This window comes from Protopterus annectens, chromosome 2.part1 (assembly GCF_019279795.1).
Source record: "Protopterus annectens isolate FY-2018-M chromosome 2.part1, PAN1.0, whole genome shotgun sequence".
Taxonomy (NCBI): domain Eukaryota; kingdom Metazoa; phylum Chordata; order Ceratodontiformes; family Protopteridae; genus Protopterus; species Protopterus annectens.
The window spans coordinates 882,849,340-882,866,136 of record NC_056729.1 but is presented as its reverse complement, the minus strand read 5'-3'; positions in this window follow the sequence as shown (position 1 = coordinate 882,866,136).

The window sequence follows — 16,797 nt, the reverse complement described above, 5'->3', positions numbered from 1 at the left end:
GTAATACCAGAAACTTTCACAATGTGTAACAGGAATATTGCAAATATGGCCCTGTGTTCCAGCCTCTGTCCCCCACCTATATACCAGGCTTTGTCCATATGTCATGAAGTAAGAGCTTAAGTAGTAACCTACCATTATGTAGTGCTGGCATTCCTGCCATCATTCCAGTGATTTTGTGGACTCCCACACATATTTTGGGGGAGGGTCCATATATATGTGGGCTACAGCTGTACAAAACATGTGTGACCTTGTACAGTGCAGAGGTCAGTGTATGCAACACTGTCATATGCCCTTGTAAGTCATTCTGTGAGGGAGGGGTATGCACCATTTATAACCTAGGCTGTTACAACATGTGAAGGATATCAGTAGTAAGACACATTAAGGTATATGGTTGTACATTTTTATACATTTCACCATGGGAACTGTGTTGGGCTAGTGCTTACTTTCTTACAGACAGTTCTGTTTGTCAGTGTGATAGTGATGTTTTAAGTTAAGCATTGTTATGTAACAGATACATTTTCATTGAGACAACTTAATTCTTTTCCTCCTAGGGGTTGAGTATAGAGTGTAATTGGAGGCTGCTGAACTACTTCTGTCTCTTCCAGTGTGTGTGTGTGTGTGTGTGTGTGTGTGTGTGTGTGTGTGTGTGTGTGTGTGTGTGTGTGTGTGTGTGTGTGTGTGTGTGTGTGTGTGTGTGTGTGTGTGTGTGTGTGTGTGTGTGTGTGTGTGTATATCATTGGAATGTTTACTGCTTCCACATTGTACATTCCCTATGGTAGACAGACTGTTCTGCATGATATGTTATTGATATCACCCTGACATCGTACAGCTGAGATGGATTACTGTTAAGTTGTAGCTATGTTGTGTAAGGTCCTGGGTATGAGAATTGCAGGTGTTGGTTATTGTGTTGCAATGCAGATCTGTTCAGCTGTGGAGGAGGGGATGATATCAATAATTACAAGACATACTTAATTTGTGCCCCCTCACCCCATTAACGGTGCCTTTGGTCATATATTTATTTGTTGTGTTCTTTTGTATATCTGTATCTCTCTCTCTATATATATATATATATATATATATATATATATATATATATATGTGTGTGTGTGTCTGTGTGTGTAAATACATATATATATATATATATATATATATATATATATATATATATATATATATATATATATATATATATATATATATATATATATATATATATATATATATATAGATATATATATATATATGTATACATACATACAGACAGACATCTACATATATAAATACATTTCCCCTACTGTTGAATGACTGTGCTGGATGATATGTTTGTGAAAACATCAGATTTATTTACATTTGACATGGCTTAGTGGTAAATCACTTTGGCTATACTGTGCAGGGTCCTGGGTTTGAGACTTGCAAGGGCTGCTTATTTTGTTGCTGTGCAGAACAGTGGCTGTTGGAGACAAAGTGATTAAGGCATTTTAAAGCAGTTGTAAGCAAGTTTGCGTGGAGCTAAGCAACACTTATGTGAGCTTAGCTTCACTTACGTCCACTTATGGCCGCTTAAACCCATGCTAATTTCAAATAAAGAAAAGAAAAAGGTAGATAGGAAAGTGGTGAAATTAGGTCAAGCAGGAGGATAAACAAGAGGAAAAACAAGTAGGGATGTGCAAGGATGGGTGTAGGAAAGGACCATAGTTCTGCATTTCTTTAGCAGCAACAGCTGCTTTCATTGTGGGAAATTTAGAATTTGGAGCCTCACACCCTACAAGGAGATGTGTGGGCATCATACAATATGGATGATTGGTAGGGTTACATTGTGTGCTGGGTACATGTCTCTGGGCAAAATGCAGAGCTATGTATGGGATGTGATTTTTTGTGGGACAGATGCCCTTTTTTTTAAGGTGAGAGTGGGATGTTAAGGAAGGATTATTGGTCAGTGTGGTGAGGGAGGTTTGGTAGGAGAGGTTGCATTTGCAGCCAGACAAGACAGACAAGACAGCAGATAGGGACTGTGTATGATACATCAGGAGGTAAACACATTGATAGGAAGGGTGGTTGGGAATCTGAGGCTCATGAGCCCCACAGATGGTAGTAGTGGCACTGATCCCCACACAATGGCAATCACCACCACTCCTTCACAGCTCCAAAGTTGGCTGTGCTGGGGGCTGGGCTGGAGGGACCACCTCCTCCTCTAGCTGTGACAGCCTTCCCTCTACCTGGTGCAGGTGATCATCCAGCTCCATCTGGAGGACATTGCGCACCATGCCACAGACCTCATCCTGGGTGACAATGTCCTCACCACACCTACTTGCAGGGGGTGAGCCCCATCCGCTGCAGCAGTTCCAGCTAAGGGTGGTGCAGGACCAGCAGATGAGGGAAGTCTGGGTTGGGTCTCAGACATGCTGGGACCCGGTGCCTTGGCCAGGTGGGGTGGGAGAGGGGGACCCGCTGGGATCTGCCTTCCCATATGTTCTACGGTGTGGAAATTAACAATGAATATTGGTTAGTCATGCACAACACATTACAACATTAGTCAAAATAGCATGCATGGATATTCCCATTTACCCAAAACAGTGCAATTATAACAGTGCCAGAGCATACAGAACCCATGCATATAATGAATGGCATTCAGGGTTGCAACAGCATGGCAGTTAGTGCTATGTCACGCAGGCAATAAGATGATTATTCAACGAGGAATATTACTATGCACACAATTTAAACAATGATAAACCAAATGGAACAACAGTCCCAACAGTAGAGGTTTGTTTTGGAACATACCCATGTTGGTTTCAGTTTGATGGTTGGAGCAGTTGAGTGGTGGGGGAAGGGAACACATTCAATTGACAATTGCTATCAAGTATATTTGTCAGTACAATACTATTCAGTACTTTATATTCTGACCACACTTACACTCTACCTGGGCCATGGGGCTGCTACAGCACACCAACAGCTGTAGATATCAACATAGCAATTGTACCCTTATTTCAGTTTTACACATCAGACCTGTTTCTATACCAATTTTTTTAACTGTGGGGCTGTGCAGATGAACTATGTGCACATTACATTGCTGTTTCTACACATATTTCAGATTCACATATTAGTTGCAGGCTTTAGAATATGTTGTCTTTCACATACATCTACTGTGACATTCTCTGTGTGCAGGTTTCTTGTCAACTGAGGAAACTATCCATGACAGTGTAACACTTGAGGGGCTTGTCTGGGCCAGACTGCAGATTGTGGATGTCTAGCTTGCATCTATTTGTAGGACTGGGGCTGATCAACACAGCAAATGTACACCTTCCATAGTTATACACATCATACTAGTATTTCTATTCAGTTTTCTTTATCTGTGTGCCCTGTAAGGAAAAGGCATGTGTTGCAGTACATATTATTTTCTATTCAGATTGCAGTTTAAAACTGTAGAACCAGACTGAGATGTTAGTGGCGGTCTCTGGATTCTAACCGTGCTATGTGTGCAAAATTGAACAACAGACCTAGTCCTTATCAGACTGAGCTACTGAGGAGGTGTTGTGCATTGTTTATGACATTTCTATCTAGTACATATTTTTGTGCACAGTACTTTTATTATGACATGTTGCATTATTTGTTTCACATTTTCAGTACAAATTATGCATACACAACAGACATTGGTGTCACTGTTTGTTAAACATGTGCACATTAGCTGGATTACACATTTGACTGTTTTACAACTACATACTGCAATTTAGATTCCTGCGTACACAGTGTAGGCTTTAGGTCTGCACCTGTTATCCTTATACATTTCTCAGTACATTCACAGCTACATACGGCTGAAATTGAAAGGTTAACACAGGACAATACTGGCAGACAAACAAGTAAAACACATTCTGATGAGAATATGTACTGTTGCTTTTTTCCAGTTATTTGACATGCCCATTCTAAAGTATGCAGACAAGCAGTGCTAAATCAGTTCACCTCATTTAATGCATTTTGCAGGGCATACACATTTCTATTTATCAGGTACAAGTGAGATGACAGACACCAGTGTTTGGGATCACCTTTATTAGTTTTGACATACATATCTGTGTACAACTCAGAACTCCACAATTACTATTCCTGCATGATCTGCAAAGGGGAATGTTTTTCATTTCTAGCAGTTACAGTAGCCCTGACATGGCACTTTATTGGCAGGTTCACTCAGACACACCCATACATATTCTAATATTCCTCTCCTGCATATTGTACCTTGTTTGCTACTGATATCTGTATTACACAGCAGCTGGGAATACCCCATTGTAACACTGGCAGCCTGACACAGGCATTTAATCCTGACTTTTACAGCACACTTATATATACAGGCAGTACTACCATTACTATAATTTTGATTTGTTACTGCTAATAGTAGGGGGTATTCTGTACTCACCATAATGCCAACTCAGCCAGGCCAGTTTCTGGGCATGAGCCTGCACATTCTGTGACCTCTCCACAGCAGCTGTATAGGGATACATCACACATTAATCACACCTTCACAGTCACAAGTTGAACTTTTTCCATACTTAGTTAGAGATACATAAAGACTGCATACTTACAGACAGGTGGGACATCCTGCGCTCAGGCTTCTTGGATCCACTGGTCCAAGAGTGCACCCTCCTCCACTTCAGGTCATTATGGTGACGACGTACCTGCTCACCAGTCCAGGGTATGCCAGTGGCACCGGTGAGATCATGTGCAAGCTGGTCCCAGGCCTCCACTTTGTACTGTGAGCTCTGGTACTGGCCCTGCAGCAGCCTGCCATCATGGTTTTTAACTAGGAGCCCAACCATGACCCTGGATTCCTGGATGCCCCAACGTTGCACTGGGAAGCACACACTTTCTCCGATGCCAGCCATTTTGGTCCTGCTGTGTGCAATCCCAAATGGTTATGGCTGTATTCCCACCTGTGAGGTTTAAATAGGGCAGTATTCCTGCACTTTTTCTTGATTGGCTGGTTTTAATATGCTGCACTATGCATAGCTCCATGCAAATCCACATAGCAATGCTTACACCAGCTAAGCAGAGCTGAAAGCAGCTCAGCAATGCTTACACTAGCAAAGCATTACTTAAATCTATTTTTTCATTAAATTTATAAATTATTTTCTACATTTATATTTTAAATATTTCCACCCCTACTGTGCTATACGTGAGCGACATCTATCACTCGCATTCCTTAAAAGTTTATTAAATGATTTGCCAGAGGGGAGATTTGAACCGAGCATGTTCTACATGCTACACCATGGCAGTACCACTATGCTACAGCAGCTTGATGACATTTTTTATCATAGTAGCACTTGTTTATCATTTTTAGGATTTCAGCCAGGCTAAGCATAGCTGCGCACTGTGCAAACAAGCTGCACAGAGCTTAAGCTTCAGATTTAGTTCATGAAAAAATATATTATTACATCTTTTTATTTTTTATTCCTTTCCTCTTGCCCTACTGCTTCCATGAATGTAGGGCAAGAGTGAATACATTTGGGGGTGTGCACTTGAAGGCTGCTGCATTCTAGGTGTTTGTGGTATTATTTTTTTTCAGTGTCCGTGGATACTGAAATGTTAGCTATTTACATTTCAATTTCTGCGGACACTGGTTTCCTATATAATATTAGAGCCAGGCTGTAATATTATATAGTTTGATACTCATCCATGTCAGAAAGTGCCGTAAGGCACTTTCAGAGCGAAGGGGGTGTGTTTCAGGTGCTAGCACTGCTGACACATGCCCCCTGCACCAGTGGCGGCTGGTGACTTCAAATCAAAGGGGGGCTGCAGGGGATAGCTGAATGGGTGGGGTCAATAGGAAGAGGTGCAGCCAACTAGAAAGGGGAGGAGTTTGCTCAAAACCACAAAAACTAACTTTAATTAAATATGCTGCCATGGGTGCCAAACCCTCATTATGAGAGTCCAATCAAAACAAATGAAGTGTAAAAGAATAAAAATATTTAAATGCATTGGCTGCATGACGGCTTACTTAATATCTAGATGGAAACAAAAATGTTGTGAGGCATGAAAAAGTAAATTACTTTTTAAATACATTACGGGAATGCCAGTCAAAATCAAGTATAAGAAAAACAAGCAGCACTCAACTCAAACTACTTCTCCTTGCACTGCAGTTCTAATTATAATTTATATTCAGCTTTATTAAAGCACCCAGTAACATGCTGAAAGTAGCAATCTCTGTGATGCCCCCACTTGTAAAAATGTTTCTTATCCAAAACAGACCTGCTGCCTGACAACTGTCTACTTGTTTCATGGGGAAAACACAATCAAAGTAAAAATGAAAAGCAAACAAGAAACAAGCTCAAGATACATTGCTTAAATTATTACTGTACAGGTTATGGACCACACATGAATGGCATTCTGTTTAGTTTACTGGTAAAGCCCTCAGAGATCACTAGAAGTCTCCAACAAATGTAATGGGCTTCTTAAAATAATGTAATCCTGTCCTTTACTACAAATACTGTCATATGCATTTCAATATCCAATGTTTATACATTATCTAGTTAAGTATTCTCTGCATGGCAACAACAGAAAGGCTTCAATGTTGGCAATTCTTTAACAGTATGCTTATTAAAGCTTACTTGCACGTTATGATCTCAGACAAGCTTACTTGATGGTCATTAAAGCATTGCTACTTAAAACACAGAGCAACAGGCACTTTGAGTAATAGCATAAATCAACAGTACAAAAATATGACAGAAACCAGACCATTCTGCAAAATCAAGAACAGATGAAAAGCCACTGTAGTACTTGTGTCTACCTTGTATGGGGGGATATGCTGCACATTTACACTGCATAACTGCTCCTCCCTTTGCTTGGACACATCTAGAGTCACTACATGGGGGAGTGGGGTGCAACAAGTATGTCACAATTTGAAATGTCTCTGGCTGACGGTGATTGGCACTAACACATTTGTCATACCTCTCACCTTCAGGGCAAGAAAACTGGGCAAAGCCATACATAGAAGTGGGACAAAGGCCCAAAAATAAGGACAATTCTTAAATATTGTTCTTATAAACTTAGAAAGATAATAGAATAGTAGGTCTTGCATTAGTATGAATTTTCTGAAGGATATGAAATCTGAAACTCAAATGCCTGTCATTATTTTCTAACTTCAGTCTTTAATGATTTACCATTAATTTGCCAAAAAAACACAATTTTATGAAAAATGGACCAAAAATGTGATGCAACAATATAAAATAGCCACACAATACAGCTGGGAACCTGTCAAAGAAGGGACACTTTAATATTAGTACTGCTAACTTGAGTAGCTGACAACATAAGAGTCTACATGCATTTCTGAAATAAAAGTAATCTATAACTCTAATTATTACAGTTATTTCTTAATTGTAAACCCTCCATGTTTTCTTCCAAAACTGCTATTTTGCAGAGGGATTATTAGGGGAAGAGCAACATTTTGAGCCAAATTCAGGGACAGTTGAGAGGTTTGGCTATGCCTAATTCTATAAAGCAATTTGCATGTACCTCTCAACCTGTTAATGTAATAAATCTGGACAAGGCCAAATATATTGGGGGAACATATAAACAAAACTAAAAATTGCTCTTGTATAAACTGGGACAGTTGATAGAACAGGTCTTACTTTAGCATGCATTTTTCTGTAGGTTATGATGTCTGAAACTAGTGTGTCATTATTTAGTGACTTAATTCCTAAATGATTTGCCATAAAACCACAAATTTTATGAGGAACAAACCAAAAATAAGAAGCAAAAAACCCATTCATTCTTTGAAAATCTGGACAGTTGGGAGATATAGTTCAGCTGGGGCTGTCTAAGTTTGCCGCCCTTCCCCCTCACAAAACCATGGTCGAATGGAGCCTCCCCCTGCAGCCATTCCAATGATTCATTACTTTGCTATTTCACTCCATTTACCATAAACACTAATGTGCATACTGATTTACTTCTATGATGATTTGAACTTCATTTGAAAGTTTTATTTTGCATTTTACAGCACAAACACTAAGACATCTGCTAAACAAACTTGGCATTAAAATTTCTCTGCCCTTGAAACTCACATTCATTGAAACATTAAAACCCACATTCAAAGAAAATACATTTTACCTGTGGCAGATAAAAATTAATTCTGGGCTGTTTTCAAATCATAGGCCCCTTGCATATGAAACATACATGTGCTCTTTGATACACCTTCCTATTGCTTTGAACATTTTCCAGTAAACAATGAAACAAAACTGCCCAATTCAGAACATTTCCATCATAAAAGTCTACTCAAACTTCTACAGTCCACTATTATCAGTAAATATGCACAATTCTACAGTCCACCATTATCAGTAAATATGCACAATCTCTGAAGTAGTAAAAAAGTCATCTAAATAATTCCACGTTAAATAAATCTGTAATGAAGAGGTTGCTGCTAGCAGTCACCTTTATATTTCATCGAACAATAAAGTGTCTGATGCCCCTGAGGAATAAATTGCCTAAATTACATTAAAAATAAGCTAGTAATATTGCAATAGGAAATGGATGGCAAACTGATAACAGGCTCATAATTAGTATCTTAACTTTCAGTACGGCAGCATTCACCCTTTATGGGAGTAGAACCAACAACCTTCTGCATCAAAAGCAAGTACACAGCCTGTTGTGCTATTAGCACTAAACTCTTCCCCTGCAGCTCTCAGCTCCTTGTAAAATCTACTCAATACTCAACTGCATCTCAACTTTGCAGCACAAGAAGTCTGGAAAAAGCCAAATTTATTGGGGTGGGTCAAAGGGCAAAACCAAGGACACATTAAACATTGCTTGTATAATCTTGGAAAGCTGCTAGAATAAAATGCTGTGTTACCACCATACATTTTACTGCCAAAGTCCCTGTGCAAAAAAGAGTCAGAACAACATACCACTATGCCAAATTACCTGCTTTGTGAAAGAAAAATGCTGCGTTACCACCGTACATTTTACAGACAAGGTCCATGTGCAAAACAGTCAAGAGCAACATACCACTCGCCAAATCAGCTGTTTTGTGAACGAGAGGAAGACTGAAACTTAAATGGCTATCATTTAATGAATTCAGTTCTCACCATAGTTGTCAACCTCTTAGCACAAAACACCTGGACAAACCCAGTAATGAGGGAATACAGCCATCAAACATATTCAGTGAATTCAGTTCTTGCCATAGCTGTCAACCTTAGCACAAAAAACCTGGACAAAGCCACTAACAGGGTATTACAGTCCCAAAAGTAAGGAAAAATTTCAAATAGTCATCTTATAAACTTAAAAATTGCTATAATAAAAGGTTGTGTTACTATATATTTATTGCTAGAATAAAAGTTGTTTTACTATGTATTTTCTGAAGACTATGAAGTCTGAAATTCAAATGCCTGTCAATTTTACTTCTGATGAAACAAAACAATTTTCAGCAGAGGCCCAGGGAGAAATACTGTAGACACGTCTTTGTAAAATGGCAGGACACCAGAACAAATCCACACAAACACAGAGATAAGATGCAGACTCCACAAAGAAGGCACCCCAGCCAAGAATCAAACCACAAATCCTATAGCTGTGACTCTGAGGCAACAATACTGCCATTGCACCATCAAATATGTAAGAAATTAAACATTCAGAAACCTGAAGTCTGAAATTCAAATGCCTGTCAATTTTATTTAACATTTGTTAATCAGGACAGTCTGACTTGGAACAAAAAAACAATTTTCAGCAGAGGCCCAGGAAGAAATATTGCAGACATGTCTTTGTAACATGGGAGGACACAAAAGCAAACCCACACAAACACAAGGAGAAGATACAGACCCCACAAAGAAGGAACCCCAGCCAAGAATCAAACCTGAGAACCTGCAGCTGTGAGGCAACAATGCTACCAGTGCAACATCAAATAAAAGCAAACCCACACAAACACAAGGAGAAGATAACAGACCCCACAAAGAATGAACCCCAGCCAAGAATCAAACCTGAGAACCTGCAACTGTGAGGCAACAATGCTACCAGTGCAACATCAAATAAAATCAAACCCACACAAACACAGGGAGAAGATAACAGACCCCACAAAGAAGGAACCCCAGCCAAGAATCAAACCTGAGAACCTGCAGCTGTGAGGCAACAATGCTACCAGTGCACCATCAAATAAAAGCAAACCCACACAATCACAGGGAGAAGATAACAGACCCCACAAAGAAGGAACCCCAGCCAAGAATCAAACCTGAGAACCTGCAGCTGTGAGTCAACAATGCTACTACTTCACCATCAAATATCAAGCATTGCAGCATTTACAAATCACAGATATTATGAGGAACAGATCAGATCAAATATGAGGCAAAAATCTGCAATTTTTTTACAAATGGTGGTGGGTAGGGAACTCATGTCTTTAACACCTGCATACAGGGTACAGGGTTCAAGCCTGAGGTATTCCCTACCACACCATCATGAGCACCTGGGGCATTTACACACACACACACACACACACACACACACCTTCAAAGTAAAAGCAAGCACACACCCACCATAAATTCCAATAAGTAAAACAGCAAGCACACACCATAAATTCAAACAGTAAAAACGCAAGCACCATACATTCCAACACACTTACCTGTCCGTTCTCCATAATAACCAGCATACATCCAAATACTGCTAGATCCAAACCCCTTCCCGCGCAATACTCCAAAGACCCGCAAGATTAAATCCAAACCCCTTCCCGACGAGACAGCAAGCAATTCCCGACTGCTGGTGTTGCAGTCCAGCCTTGAAGCATTATCCCAGCGAGTCTGTGCACTTTAAAAGTGCACAAACGTTTCCCTAGCCGGACTGCCTTGAGCATGCGCATACGGTAGACCAGTAGTCTGGATTACTGTGCATGTGTGAAGTCCACAAATTTTTAAAAACTTTTTTTTTCTATTTTAGTTCTTTTTGTTTTGAGGGGGCTGCAGTCCGGCAGTCCAATAGCACGGGCCGCCCCTGCCCTGCACTCGTTCCTGGTTTGTGTCTGTTTAGTTTAGATTGCAGCATGCCTTCATGCATATGCAAGGTGCACTGCTACCCCAAAAGGACATGAACTACTCCGTGAATGAATAGCCTTATTCTTGCATGGAGCTTCGTGAATCCAGGGGGTGAATTTTTAACAGGGTAAGTATGTACTTGGCCAACATGGAATGAGGAAACACACTGCAGTATGACAAACTGGCTACACCCCCCACACCCCCTTAACTAAATATACCAAATCCAGGATCACACTACAGTGGGGAAAAGGCCAAATTTCCCCACACTGGCCAAGTGCATACTTGCCCTGTTAAAAAATTCAGTAGTGTGATCATTCTGTAAAGTAACGGTTCAGTGTTGTCATCTTGATAAAGTCATCTTCGGGTAAGTCAGCTTTTGATTATTAGAAGTAACATAAAAAAACTCTTAACTGAACTTAAACCCACCAAATTCGCAGCAGACAACCTCCCAAGTGAATACCTACAAATCGCAGCTGATGCTCTGGCCTACCCAGTATCCATCTTGATTAACCGATCTCTGTCAGAAAGTTACGTTCCCACATTATGGAAAGTCTCACATATAATTCCCCTCCACAAAGGCGGACCCTCTGCAGAACTAACCAATTACCGCCCCATAGCTATTCTCTCTCCACTCTCCAAAATACTAGAGAGATGCATACACTCTCAGGTCTCACACTACCTCCTTACTAACAACCTCCTTTCCAGTACTCAGCATGGTTTCCGACCAAACCATAGCACCACCACTGCCTTACTCTCCTTTACTAACACTATCCTTCAGCATAAAAACAATGGCTATCTCTCCTCTGCTACTTTTCTAGACCTAGCTAAAGCATTTGACATGGTCCCACACAAACAACTTATCTCTGTCCTCAATAACCTATCCTTCTCACAATCAGTCACCAACTGGTTTCAGAGTTACCTGTCTGACCGCCAACAATCCGTTGTATGGCAGAATGACATATCTCCCCAACTACCTGTCTCCATAGGGGTTCCCCAAGGATCCATCCTTGGACCCCTACTTTTCTCTGTTTACACCAATAATCTAGCCTCTGCCACCAAACATGGCACACTCATCCAATACGCAGATGACTCAACCATCATCTGCTCAGCCCAGTCCCTACCCAAACTGCAAAAAGTCACACAGGAAGCCTTTTCCTCTGTTGAAACATGGTTATCCGATGCCCAATTAATACTCAACCCAAACAAAACTAAACTACTCATCTTCCAACCCACCAAACATACTCAAAACAACTCTCACTTTAACATCACAGCAAAAGACAACACCACTATATACCCAACTGAACACACCAAATTGCTAGGAGTGGAAATAGACAATAAACTAAAATTTGACATTCACATATCCATGACAATAAAAAAAGTCCACAAAAAACTAAGAGCATTATACAGAAATAAACAATTTCTCACCAAAGCAGAAAAGATTTCAATAGCAAATTCCCACCTTATCTCCACCCTACTTTATGCCTCTCCAGTATATACCAACCTAAGGCAATGTGATCTAAACAAGCTAGAGACCTGCTACAACAAAATCGCCAAATTCGCCACAGGGGCATCCTACCGTAGTCACCACTGTCTCTCACTTGCTGAACTGGGCTGGCTTGAACTCCCTCACTTCCTTCAGTGGTATCAACTCCCACTTGCCCACAAACTAGTAAACCATCCACTAAATGTCCCATCCCTCCAGAATCTACTCCAACCCTATCGCACCACCAGACCACTAAGATCCAGCAACAAAAATCACTTGCAGATCACTAAAGCCAATAACTCTGTGAAGCACTATTTCTCTTGCACCATAGCCAAATTACGGAACTCACTCCCACCCACAATTACCTCCGTACCATCATGCACCAACTTCAAAACTTTATTAAAAGTGCACCTAAAAACATGCTGGCTATGCCCTTGCAACTCCCACTCTAATATCATCCACCCATCCAACTACTACCTTTCTCTCACCTCCACTAACTACCATGATGATAGCAAGCTCAGATGCTCATAAGCCTAGTACTTATTATACAGCAGGAACTTCTCATTGTTACATTTGTTAATGCCTGTTATGTACTTCACAGATAAAGATTCTAGTTGTCTACTGATGTACTATGTTCTTCATCTGTAAATATGTTGTAAGTAATTTCTATGTTAAATTGTTAATCGCTATGTAATCCAATGTAACTACTGTCTGTTTATTTTACTGTGGAGCTTTTCTCCCCGGGCCTCCGCTGAAAATGGACCCATGTCCAGTCGGACACTCCCGGTCAACAAATTTAAATAAATATAAATAAATAAATAAAAGTAGAGCCACACACACACACACACACACACACACACACACACACACACACACACACACACACATATTTTCTGTATTCCATTAAATATATTTTTTAATGACTGAAGTGGTTTCAGTACTCATTTTTGCACAGTGACTTTGAATGTTGTCTAGCAGCTTCCTATATTGGGTTACATTTTTTCTCTCATTACTTGGGAATTTGTAGTTTGGAGGTTCTATTCATATATATATATATATATATATATATATATATATATATATATATATATATATATATACATTTAATTGAATAGAAATGTCATTGAATTTTGTCATGAGTTGAATTTCTTCTTTGAACTTAAGTTTATATATTTTCATTGTTTGGTAATAAAGATGACATCATTGACAAAAACTGAAAAAAAAATTAAAATAATATTGACAATATTGTCAACAAAACCCTGGGGCAGGTTAAATTATGCTGCAAATCTCCTTGTCTTTTAACACACTGTGTTTACCTTGCCATAGCTAGAAATGAGCTACTTCCAAAAATCTAATATGGTCTTACACTAACAACCTTTCACTATAGTGGCAACACAAAAAAAAATTAAGCTGCAATAGAATAATATTTGAGATTTTCTTTAGATGCATATCAATCAGTCCATCACTTTCATCACTGCCAGCATCTTCAATGTGTAAATTAGTTATTGGTTTATGAAAATACAAATCTACTACTCTCCACACAGACCTACATAACTGTTAAGCTAGGACACTGTCCTCTATTAAGAACAAAGCTGCAAATTAGACAACAGACTACACACTAAAAGATGGACATGAGGAGTGCCTTATGTTCCATCCATCCACAACTCCTTTTTTTCCCATTTTTCAACATGGGATCAGATTGTCACTTCAACAATGACAATCATCTAGAGCCAAGGTTCACTCTGCCAGATGGCTAGCCCTCCTGTGGTAATTCTTCCACACCAAATACAATATCTATGGCCAATTTAGAGTGTCCAATCCACCTATTGCATGTCTTTGGAATGACGGAGGAAAACAGAGCATCTGAGGAAACCCAGACAAACACATTAGACCCAAATACAAAACAGCAATAGGTGAAAAACAAGTACCATCAATTTGAAAGCAGCTCCCATGAGAAATCAGAGAAGAAAGTACAATAAAAACATTTCACAGCAAACTAAAAGAAAACTTGTTCACAGAATTAGTTTGCTCCTGCTATAAAGAAAAGGGCTGGAAACAACCTTGATTCAACACTGGCTTTCTATACATAGGCTGTACTTTCTGTCACTACAGTGATAAATATGTTGTTTGAATGTGCATTTGTTAAATGAATATGTGTATCATGATTGTTGCTTGCTCAACCAATGCAAAGTGCCTCACTGTTCTCATTGTAAAAATTGCTCTTCATATTTCTCATTGTAAATATTATTTCAAACTATTATGTAATCAAGCTTTTTCCTTTGTTTAAATCTTCTTATGATAATCATTGTAATAAGTATACTTCTATGTAAATACTTGATGTGATACTCAAATTGTATTCTTTGATACTGTCATATGCGTTCAGAGGGCCCAGGTCTTGGCTGGAAAGGATATGGTGGCCAGTCCACTCCCCCAGTTACCAAATTTTAATAATAAAGTGCTCTTAGTTGTTGGGTCCAGTAAGATACTGTTGATAGTTGTGTTTCTTTTCATTTTCTGGGGATGCATTTTTTGAGAATTTTAAAATTGTTCAGAACATGAAAGCTTGTAATTTAGAAAAAGTGTTTGGAGGTGGAACTAATTCATTAATAGCTGAGAATTTACTTGAAGAAAAAACAAAGCATTTGCCTAATGTATCCCATCAGTTAAATAATCTTGCCCATGAAGCTAAAGCCTTGTATAATGCTCTGTTCACATCTAGTGGAATACCTGAACAGACTCTCTTAAATTTTACCAGAATGTCGACTATATTGTCCATACTTATCCAGGTACCTAATCTGCACTGCAAGAATGAGGCAAACAAAGTGGGTGCAAGAAGAATTTGATGGATTTGATTTTTTATTACATCTGCTTATTCTTCTATTCTTCTTCATCTGTTTGAATAGTCCCCAAAAGTGTTGGGTTTTATATAAATATGTGTGTGTGTGCGCGCGTGTGTGTGTGTGTGTGTGTGTGTGTGTGTGTGTGTGTGTGTGTGTGTGTGTGGTTCTTAGGTTTACAGAAGATTACTAGGTTCACAGCTGAAAAGTCCTTAACAATCCTAACCAGTTTTATGTAGATTTTACCCAATTTTCTATCCCTAGGGGAATGATAACAAGCATCAGCAAGCAAAGTTTTGACAATATTTTCACAGACTGCCTCTGTCCATAAGGGACATGGACTCCACCCCAGGAGTGAATTTGCTATTTGTCATCCATTGGTCTAGATTACACTTGATGATGGTCAGGGTTGGTCTCTGCTCATGTGAATAAGAAGCCTATTCCAGACAAGGGTTGATCTCTGGAACGCATATCTGTTTTTCAAACATAGAGATCAGGTTTAGATCTTTGCAGCAGGTAATCCTCCTGTGGGTAGTTTTGCGGATATGCAACATTTCCATCAGGGCTGGGTTGGAAATTGCCTTGTAGGTCTGGCATACATCACCCTTCAGTAATCTGCAGGAAACTGAATACAGTGATAGGACTTTTAATTGGTCTGCAAATTACATGTTGGTTATACCCTGTATTTTTTTAGTGAGAAATCTCTGAGGACACTCCAACCTTTGCATGTGCCTGGCAAGGTATATTCCAAAGGGTACACTGTACTCTGCTATTGCTGTGATGAGAGCCAAGTAAAGTGGTAATATGATATCATTAGATCTGGATGCCATACCCTTATTTATAAGCTGAATCACACAGAAGGATTTCTTCACCACCGTGAACACATGGTAGTCAAAGTTCATATTACTATCTAAGTACCCAAATCTCTCACCACTGGGTCCACTCTTAAGGAGTGCTGTCAATGTTGTAATTTGCAGGGGTATTTGATTTCCCAAAGGGTATTATTATGCACTTGATCGTATTTAGTTTGAGGGCATGGCTCTAACACCAGTCATTAGTCCAAATCAGTCCATTCTGTAGGATATCAACATGGTTTGAGGAGTCAGTGAATCCCCTCATCTTGCAATCATTAGCAAACTCAGTCAGACGAAGGTCATCTACATTTGCCTTGACATCTGAGAAGTATATCCCAAACAGGTGGGGAGCAGCACTGAGTGCTGTGGTACTCAACTAGTGACTGGCTTTTCGCTGGATGAGGATGCCCCATCTCTAATAACATGTGTCTTATCAATGAGACATTTGGCTATCCATCTGGTGACATAAAGGTTTATGCCAAATGTTGTGAGTTTATCTATATCTATAATACCCCAGTCAAGTTTTCTGTCAAATGCCTTGGTCAGATCAAGGTAGGTGGTAAGCACTGTCTTACCCTCATCGATGGATTTGTGACCTTCTCAATGAAGTCTACCAAATTTAGCAGGTAGGACCA